The sequence below is a fragment of the Macrobrachium nipponense genome, chromosome 27 (genome assembly GCF_015104395.2).
Source record: "Macrobrachium nipponense isolate FS-2020 chromosome 27, ASM1510439v2, whole genome shotgun sequence".
NCBI classification, from domain to species: Eukaryota; Metazoa; Arthropoda; class Malacostraca; order Decapoda; family Palaemonidae; genus Macrobrachium; species Macrobrachium nipponense.
Genome location: NC_087216.1, coordinates 48,383,480 through 48,394,962, shown reverse-complemented (window position 1 = coordinate 48,394,962; position 11,483 = coordinate 48,383,480).

The window sequence follows — 11,483 nt, the reverse complement described above, 5'->3', positions numbered from 1 at the left end:
AATTAAATATCCAAATATATATGCGGTAAAGAGTTTGAACTCTAACTTAACGCTTTAGTAATGACACATAAGCTAAAAGTTCAAACACATATCCAAAATCTACTGACATATTGTCTGTCCCGGTGATTTATATTCGTAGTCAATAAAAAAAAAAAATTAAATAAATAAATAAATAAATAAACTAATAATATATAAATAAAATAAATAAAATAAAATAAAAGAGATTTTAAAGTCGGAAGTCTAGAAGTGAAAATGTTATCTATGAAATAATCCTATATGAATCTTATACAGGGCTAATAATATATATAGAATTTGTATGGAAACCTTTTTCATATAGTTTCAATAAGGAATACTTAATTTAACATAATCATGCAGTTTTCCAACATGAAACTAATATATTGTTCAATTTTGGTACTGTTTTTTTTTTCAGAACATTCTTCTCATGTGGGTCGAGTATTAAAAAACAAAAAAAAAAATTTATCCTAAAGTCGTATTTATTACAGCAGGTAACGTAACTCTTAGCTGGCTGAGAGCAATCTCCTGCCAAGTGACGACGTCATCATTGCCGTATCAGCATTTGTTCCTTTTAACCTCAATAATCTGCTTACACAGGCTTCATCTGTGTGTCGTCTCTGCTTGCAAAAGCAGATTGACTGGAGAAAGGAATGCTTAGCCCGAACTTCTCATGGGCAAGGCAGACATGTCTATCGGTATGCGCAATGCAACTTGCAATCATTTTTAAATTAATAAACAAAATAAGGAAATAGAATTTCTATAACATCAAAATGAATTAATTTTTTCTGAACCTCATAGACATTTAGAAGTATCACGATATGGAATCTTGGATTATTTACTTGCAACATTAGCTTATTACAATCCAGGTAAATCACATTCGTGGGAAAATGTCACATTTTCTTGAAAAACCCAAAGTTTATTTAGAAATTACTTACATAGTGGGTTTTTTTCGTTGCACCTCCTACCTATTAATAAAGTTTTTAAAATTAACCTCAGAGGATGCGCGCGAGAAAATTGAATATGAAACTTTTGTTAGGGCACATAGGATCAGATTTTATCACAACTTAACTTCAGTTAGCATAGAGAAATACAGAATCATGATTAATATTCTCTTTGACTCTTACAAATAGCTCCATTTTCCACTTCTCTGTCTAGTTACTTACTACCAGTAATATCGAATTTTCTTTGAGATTCGTAATGATATCTATTTATTTTTTTAATTATGGATATTTTTACAAGTCATCATAGACCTGGTTAGGTTCACTCATTGTTAATGCCATGGATAAAAAAGTTTGTACAGCGGACTCTTTTGAATTCCAAAATATCAGCGAATTCATGTGGGTTAAGTCTGGTCTAAATGGCTCTCTTCCCTCCCTGTATTTGGATGTCGTCTGAATTTACTTTGCCCTTGTGACAAGTATAATTTCACTTGCAGGCTGATTAATGGAACCTGGTTACAGTATCCTGCAGTACGAGAGTTTCACATCGCAACTTCAAAAAAATCGTTCGTCGCAGCGGACGACTACAGTCAAGTAACAACCGCCTACAATGTGAATGGAATTTCATGGACTTCTTCGACCGACACCGTATCTCGTCGTTAATCTTCGACCGACACCGTATCTCGTCGTTAATCTCGTTTTCATGCGGAACGCTCCAGCGGCTGTCGGAATTCGACTAACAAAAGGGGACATACTTCCGACAATTACGACCCGCCCGAAGGATATTCAACTCTACTTTGCTGCGAAAGGACTCGTGCTGGGGGATGATCTATTCATCGCGAACGTAATCGTGTAGCTTAGGATGCAGAGAATAAGTATGAGCGCGAATATAATGTTGGACCAGCCCAGGCAAATTTTCCCCTTGTTTTAACCATTGAAAAAGGCCGTTTCATTGGCTATAGGTGGTTGTCTGGAACTGTGTAATGGACGAAAAGTTGTTCGAAAGCTAGTTAAATGTGAAGTAGTATAACCTCGGTCATGTATCCTATATATATAAATGATCATAAATAACAGAATCGAAATATATTTTTTGCGTGTACCGCACTAGGAATCTATATATAAATGATCATAAATAACAGAATCTAACTATTATCTTTGCGTGTACGCAAATCGGAATCTAATTTTTTAAAGTGCACATATATTATCATAATTTTATGAATCCATATACATATGTATAAACAAATCAGGTAGCCTATAATCAATCTGTTACCTTATATCTTACCATTATCTGCAGTTATTTATGAGTTAGTATATGAAGTTAATGAATCAGATAATATATAACAGTTAGCATAAAAATCAACGAATCAATCAGCATAAACATTAATAATTTTTATCAATTCATATATGAAATTTTTATCAGTTAAAATATGATTTTTTATCATGTTAATCTTCATTCTATGCAATTATCAGAGTACATTAGTATTTTCTGTAGCATAAGTATCTTAAAGAGATGAAGTGACAAACTGTATCATTATATATCACGTGATCACTATTATTTACCAAAAATTTTTTTTTTTTAATCATTGGTTTGGTAATTTTATTACTTGAATCAATTCATGTACACCATGAATTTTTATTACTTATATATTAATATATATATATATATATATTATATATATATATATATATATATATATATATAATATATATATTATATATATTCACATAGTGTCTGTATCACACTCCTATAAGTCAAATGCAAGTCAAGTTTGAGTAATATTCAGTAGTTGGTTTTGGTAGCTGACCGAGCTAATGTAAGTGTTTACATAATAAAAAGTATGGAATGTTAGTCCATATATATAAAGATTGCTTGGCAGGAATGTGATCAGACTAGAGACGCTAAGGATGACGTATACAATAAGTATGTAGGCTAAGTTGACATGTCGTCATCTGTGGTCATTCATTTGTTTTGAAAACAGTCCAAGCTCCCTGCTTGAGACAACTACCGCCTACGTGATCTGTAGCGTGTCTCATTTGATTGTGTGTTCGTATGAAACTATGTCATTTGTATGTATGTTCATATGTTCGAACTACTATCTGTTCCTTCATAACTTGTAACGGAGATGGTAGACAGGCAGAACAGAGTTAGCTATCGTCATTAGAAGACCTGTACCTCTTTACCTAAGCTTTATCATGTAGAGGAATAGGATTAGCCATCATCATTGGCAGAAGCGATCAAGCTATCGTTATTAGAAGACTTGTACAATCATATCTGATCTTCAGCATGTAAAACTTCAGAAGAATATATAATTTTTTTATACTTAGTGTTTTCTACAAGAAACCTCACCGAAACCATGAGTTTAACACATCGTCTAAAGATAATACCGACTTCGTAAGTGATCTACAAAACCCCAGACACTCCATTGAAGATGGAAGTGCAATACCAACCGACTTAGCGTATAGATTATCGCTAGTCTAACATTACCTCATAGGGCGCCTTATCATACAAGGCACAAGCCCTAATATATATGTATATGCGTGTGTGTGTCATATATGGTATTTGTTACGACGTTATTTACGGCCGTAATTTCAAGGGTTCTTGTCTCTACTCAGAATTTGCGGTCAGTAAAAATGTAACACAGCAACTCAGGAACAAGAGAACAAACACCTGAACAAAAGTTACAATATTTATTTACACAAAAGAAAAGGTAATGGTTGGTAACGAGAATAACTAAAAAAATTAATATACAAATCAAGGGAAAACCAACCTTAAGATCTTTAAAAGATCTCCTACAAATAAATTAAACCCTAAGCCAAGAAATAGGAAATTTTAAATATGACACCTCAGGCAGGTATATTCTAAATTACTGGCCAGATAAATCTAACCTAAAAAACTAAGTTAGGTAGAAGGGAGCAAGAGAAAATAAGAGGGGAAACTTAATAACACTCCTACCTAACACATACAAACTAAATTGCACTTAAAATATTATTTAGTGACCAGGATATATGCTAAGAATAATTATTATAATTTAGAAACGTTTGGTTAATAAACAATAGGAAATGAAAATTAATAATCTTACGAATCCAAAATAAGAAATAATAACGACAGGCTTGCCAGAACATCTCATCAGGCCATACTAGCTCTAGTAGACTGTACTGCAAACAGGGGCGTGCAAATCTATAGGTACACAGCGATCCACGATCTCCAAGAACTCACTGACGCTGATGAAAAGGGTCAATCTACACAAGCTGCAACACCTGTAGCAACTCAAAGTACCACAGGAACTCCGAGGGTGGTAGCCTCCGAGAATCCGGGACGCCTACGGATCTCGCACGCCACAAACTGCACCGTTCTATGTAAGTGCATGCCAACTCGTTCGGAATCCTTCCGGCGAACGAGGGAAGGGGCGTGGCTGACGAATACCGTGGGTGACAAACACACAAGGCAGCAAAGGAATAAAGAAGCCGTGATCCAAATCTCCGTACAAAACTGCTGAAGTGACCATAAATTAAGTGTCAAAGAATCAGGCTGTGAGGAGGAACTCGAACTAACCCTGTCACGTATCACCACCCTTACGATCAAGCCTTTCACTCGAGTCAACACAGCTCATAGGAGAGAAAAACAACGATCGTTAATAAGGCACTTCAGTAGTTCACTAATACCGGTGGAGAAGGTGATAGACAAAACGCCTAGGAAAAACAAACCAAAACTGCAAAGTCATATGACTTTCTTACAGAGTTCATCGAACTAAGAAACGATACTAACTTGTTGATAAACTTAACCTAAAATAAGATCAAAAGGTTGGAAAACTATTAACAAATTATTATTAACAAATTACGAATTTACTTTAATCTAATAGTATTGCGTCTGTGAATTAGCTATTCCCTCTCTCAAGTTTCGAAATAATGACATTGAATAACGCCAAATAGTACGGAGAAATCATCAAACAAGATGAATGCTAAGTCATATTCCAATTCCAACTGAGTTTAAAAAATAAAACAACTTAACCCGTCCTTTGGAGGAGTGAATACCAACATCAGGGGAAAAAAATGGTTCCTAAACATTTCCTTGAACGAGGGGTATACAACCGATGTCGTGGGAATTGCGGTATCATGGGCAATGAATCACGCTGAATTACATAGGGAATGAAAGTCTAAAATACTTTTTTTTTTTTTTTTCCAGTACATCATTCCGGCAGCTTCTCAATGGCATTCATTACTAAGAAAACTCTCTCAAACGTTTGAATTTCGTGGTTGAAATGTCTCTCTTTCTTAGAAATATGTCAGTTGCACTGTCCGCTAACGGTGCTGTATGCCTTTAATGAAAGTCTGTAGTGTTTAAAAGCGTACCTACTTGGTGGAGGCAGTATACAAACAATGACAATTATAGTATCAATTTCCCCCGAAGACTGTTGAATCATTTCGTGTATAAAGAGAATATATAGAATATCTAATTCCGGTGTAAAAATGTCGTTAGCTCGGGGGAAATAGTCAGATTGCACGACTGTTAGTCGTCGTTTCCCTGATTAATTGGCGATGTGATACTTTGAGCATTGCACCGTTTATGTACAAAAGACTGGTACGAATGACTGATGAAGCTTTTATTCCATTTGATTTCGTATGTTTTGTGTTTATTCCTTTACCTTTCCACCACTTTTTGTCTTTGGTGTCAGGAAATTGGTTTGCATTTTCATTTCACAGGTGAGATTTATCTTCTTCACAGACTGATATCATTTTTAGATACTGTTCTTTGAGGAAAAAAAATAGAATGGTTTATTAACTGCATAACTGGGAATTCTTCAAATTCATTTTGTAAAACATGTAAGACCATCAAACGTAAAACGCACAATTATAAATAAATGATATGACTTGGGGCATATTCCCCTCTCACTATCACCAGATCATCTTAAAAAAAAAAAGATTTCGTAGACGTAGATTTTCAAATTTGTACAGGTATTTCCTTTCATTTATGAAGGATAAATTGTCCGTTTCCCGTGCAAATAAAATCACATTCCTCACTAGCTCTTTTATGTCTTCGGAGATAATCAACGAAAAGAAATAACTTCGCTTTTCAGAAAGGGAGGAATCATGACGTCATTTTCTCTGGCGTTATGTGGTCATAGAGCAGAAACTGGCGTAAACAACCAATTCAGAATCCTCATTTCCTGGAATATATACCCTCACATCAAGGGAGGTGGAGAGAGAGAGAGAGAGAGAGAGAGAGAGAGAGAGAGAGAGAGAGAGAGAGAGAGAGAGATTATGATTTTCAAATTCTTCCTTTTCAGAAGTGAGAAACAATAGATAATGCAGAAGACTATTATTACAAGTATTGGAAATTCACTATGATTAATTAGTGTATGGACAATAAAATGAGCCTACACTTCACATCAGCGGAGTAATTAGCAAATATAAATCTTCAAATAAAATCTAGAAGTGTCCTTTTTAATAAGAAAAAGGAATATATAGCACTAAAATGAGAACAGAATACGTTTCGGGGCGGGTATTCATTAAAAACATACATTTTTTTTTATTATTCACAAGGATCTCTCCCATTCAGAAGACGACAGAAAACTAGCAAAAGAACGAATGAAATCCCACCTATAAGGTCTAATTTTTTATGCTTAAATGAACTATTTCTGCTCAATCTCACGGTAACTTCCGAAAAGGACTCGTTAATAATGAGTCTGCTTTTATCAGGTAAATTACTTCTATCATTTGCAACGAGATATCCTTACACTGACGCTTGCAGGATTCCAGGATTCAAGAAGGCCTAGATATACACCAACGAGGAAAATCCGTAAAAAATTACTAATGAGTGAAGGACAAGGGTACTAGAATTAAATTTATTTTATAAGCTGTAATAAATGAATGAATGAATAAATAAAAAAAATTGCACGAAAACAAAAACCACATTAGATATATATATATTATAGAGATATATATATATATATATTAATTCATAGATATATATGAAATAAATATAAATGAAGAAATACAAAACAATTATATATATATATATATATATATATATATATATATATATATATATATATATATATATATATATATATATATATATATATATATATATATATATATATTTGTGTGTGTGCGTGTGTATGTTTGTATGTAAATTAGCATGTGTGTTACTATATATTAGGAAGATGATTCATGAAATTACTTTTCTAGTCGACGAAATCGGCTATCCGTTTTAATCACATGGTACATCACTCCATAACTATTGGGTTAAAGCTTTCAAATCATGAATTCTATTCATTGAGTCTGCTATATTTCTTTACCCTTCTGCAGTCTCTATGGACTCCTAGTGATCCTTCCAATTATGTATATGTATTATAATAAATTATATTATATAATATATATAATTATATATATATATATATATATATATATATATATATATATATATATATATATATATATATATATATATATAGAGAGAGAGGAGAAGAGAGAGAGAGAGAGAGAGAGGCCCGAGAGAGAGAGAGACGAGAGAACGAAGAGAGAGAGAGAGAGAGAGAGAGAGAGAGAGAGAGAGTATTATTCTCTTTTTAATGTAATACTAAACATTTCTGGTATGTAATTTATGAATGAAAGTAATATAAACCGATTAAGAAGAGTATATTGCCTCTTTGAAGTTTTTAATGGTGTTTTATGAAAAACTTATTCAACGTTATATAAAGAGAAAGTTTTCCAAGAACTGCTGTTGGCCACAAAATTGCCCCTAAAAACCCCTGCAACATGAGGTTTAAGTCTAGTAACTTTTTTGTTGGCTTGTCTTATTTGTTTACTAGTTGACCAAATGGGCGCTGCCCGGGATAGGTATGAATAAGAACTAATAAACTTGCTCTCTCTCTCTCTCTCTCTCTCTCCATCCGTCCTAGTCTTTTTTCCTCTTTCTTCTCCCTAACACCCCATCTATTTTCTCTCACTTCCTCTCTCTCTCATTCTTTCTTTGTCAGCCCCTACTCAACTCCCGCACCATTTGGTGCCATTTATATTTTACCCCACTGGATTTTCCAAATAGTAAGTCATATGTATACCGAAATTAAATATGATGAATTTGTGAAGTTACTAAGTCTATGGACACAACCGGCCCTTTTTATTAGCAGAACCAGCCCTGTTTCAAGGAATCCCTTCCCACCCCCGCCCCTTTGGTGCTCACTGGTGTTAGTGATGTCTTTCCCACACAGCACAGTAAGCAATGGGCCAGTGGTCGAAACCCTCCCCCACTAGGGGATTTTCAGAGACTAGTATTTTTAGATAGAGTACACATCGGCATTCATGAATCTGCTTGTCTGCAGTTGAATCGTTGGTAGGTAAGTGCACCAGTTCATGTCAAAGTTGGATGTGCACTGCTTGTTTTGAGCCAAAATTTTAGGGTTAGGAGAAATATAAACAGACATAATCTTCATCAATTCTTATAAGAAGAATGCAAATTATATACCAAAATGACCTGTTGGATGTCTTCTTTCTAATGTGCAATTTATTAATTTCAGTTAGTTGGCATGAATTACTTTGATGATGGCCAAGAATAAAACATCAGATGAAAAACCCCTTAGACTGTCATAGTTAGAAAGGAAGAAAGACAATGCAAAATTAATGACCTATTGTGCATCATACATTATTCTCATGTATCAGATAAAAAAGTCAGGCCATTGTCTGAAACTACCTTCAAGACAATAACAGACACTGTTCAGCTTCGACAAGATATGGAAAATGACAATGATAGGTTGGATAACATTTGTGCTGGTGTTCCAACAGTTTTCAATAAACATTACCACAGTATTCATGAATGGTGTTATAAGACTTTCACCAATACCTGTAAACTTAGTAAACGTAAGCGTTTAGAGGCTGTCAAAGAGGAATGTATGCCCATAGGCGCAGCTTCCAGACTGAGATGGCTTAAACCTGCAGAAGCAGTGGTAAAAGTCGCCCTCTTCTCCCTGACGAGAAATGTATAATTTGCCTTTGTAGGAGGAAGAAAAAAATGTGACCAGGAAGAGTGCCTAGTAAAATGTATGATGAAGACAGCTGAAAAGTCTATTATACGTGTTACAGAAGAAACTACAGGATGTTGATTTGTGTGCTCAAGAGGCTTATTATCATGAATCCTGTCGTAAGGCTTTGACGTGCAGTGATAATATCTCCCCACAGAAAAAGTGAAGGCGATCTATCAAATCTGAAACTGCAAGCCGCTCATGATGCAGCATTTTCTCATCTGGCAAATAAGTGAATAAAAGTATTATCGAGGACTCGAATGCTGAGAATATGACAATTCTTCAAGAACACTACCTTCAGTTCATGCTTTAACATTATCCAGATTTTTACAATCCAGACTACAAAACTTACAAGCTTACATCCAGGTTGATCAAATCCTTTGGTAATGAAATACAGTTTTGGTTGGATTCATTTCTGGCCACCAAATTACAAAAGTGAGCTTGTATATTCCTCATAGGTTAAGAAGGGTCAGGCCATTTAGTCTACTTTTGAAATTGCTGCCTATGAGTCTAAGAGGTTAGAAGAGTCTACTTTAATCTTAAAGTGAGCGATTATGACGGCTCACAAACAGTCCCAAGAAGTACCCTGGCCCCCTTCTCCAAGTGTGTTATTGAAAAACAAACTGTGCTCACCTCAGTGTTCCAGATTTTATGAGTCACTTGCTTGGCAAGAAAAGATCACAAAAGTCTAGCAGATGGTCTGTTGCTAGAAAGCCGAGGTTAATTGTGTCACTTGCAAATGATCTTTGCTTTGCAGTAACAGGTGGAAAGTGTATGATGCAAAAACACCTCCTCGCCAGCATGACTTTTCAACATATTACTGGGAGGTCAGTCATAGTTACCATGATCAATCGCTTCAGACACTGTACATTATACTCCAGAGTGCTTGAATTGGAAAGTGCAATATGCAGGAGCACTGACTTGAGACACTCATTGATCCCACCCACAATTGACACAGACACTGACATAGTCACACACCCATGTTGGGACAACTTTGGTCAATTGGAGGAAACTCCCTGCAGCAGTGGAACTACCCACGGTACCCATGATATTATCATAAAAGAAACAAACAGTGATTGTACCAAATTACAAAGTCTGGAAACTGCGGCTAGGACAAAGCAGCGTTCTGTCACAGTGACACAAACCACGATGGAACCCTGCTTTTTGAAAAGTAAAAAGCCAGCTTCCATATGGAACTTGAAATCAACATTTTGAGATGATGCTTGGATGGGCAAGACCCTTGGGTGTAAGAACTTAGGGTGTGGGTTATGTGTCAGTAGTGGTGCTATGGGCAAATGAGCCTGTCCTTTCAGGTCAGGTGGCACTGGCACTCAGCACGATTTTGACCTGAGTGACCTAGGTATGTTTGTAATGAATGATGTTAACTGTTCTGTGAAATAAGGTTTGTGCTAAAAGGCGATAATTCTAGTGATTCTGAAGCATTAAGAGTAAGAGTACATTTATGTGGAACGAATTCATTGTGTCTGGAAAGACTCAATGTTACTCATGATAAGAAGTCTGGTAAGGACTTGGATTGTTTGAAATTAATAGATAAGAAGTATTTTATGGACTTGGATTGTTGAAAGTGAACGAATAAGAAGTATTTTATGGACTTGAATTGTTGAAAGTGAATGGATAAGAAGACTTGTATGGATTTGAATTGTTTGTAATGAATAGATAAGAAGTCTTGTTTGGACTTGGCTTGTTTGAAATGAACAGAGAAGAAGTCTTGTATGGACTTGGATTGTTCGAAATAAACGAATGAAAAAGTCTTATTAGGGCTTCGCTTTTTCGAAATGAAAGGATAAGTCTTATATGGGCTTGGAATGTTAAAATAAACGGATAAGATATCTTGCATGGGATTGGATTGTTCAAAATGAACAGATGAACGGATAAGAAGTCTTGTAAAAACTTGGACTGTGTAAAATGAAAGGATAGGAAGTCTTGTACGGACTTGGACTGTTTGAAAAGAACGGATAAGTGTTGTATGGACTTAGATTAGTCGAAATGAATGGATAACAAACCTTGTAAGGACTTGGATTTTTCTAAGTGAACGGATGAGAAGCCTTGTATGGACTTGAATTGTTCAAAATGAATTTGAGGTCGACAATAATTTACCATTTTTGGACGTTCTGGTTCACCATGACCCTGTTACTTTTAACTTTACATTTAGTGTATACAGAAAAGACACCAACGCAGAGATGTACATTCATTTTTATTCATACCATAGCCAACGTATAAAGTCTAATGTAATCGTCAACATGGTAACAAGAGGGCTTCGGATTTGTGATCCACAGTACATGGACAAGGAAATGGAACATATAAGAGAGGTTTTAAGAGACTGGGTTACCCAAAATATTTTATTGACCAAGCGTTTACCAAGGCTAGTAAAAACTTTTATAATCCACCGACGGGGAAATATAAATTCAAAAGTAATCAGTGTATTCCGCTTCCTTATCATCATAGTTTGGAAAGGGTGCAGCATTTATTAAAACAGAATAGGGAAAATAGG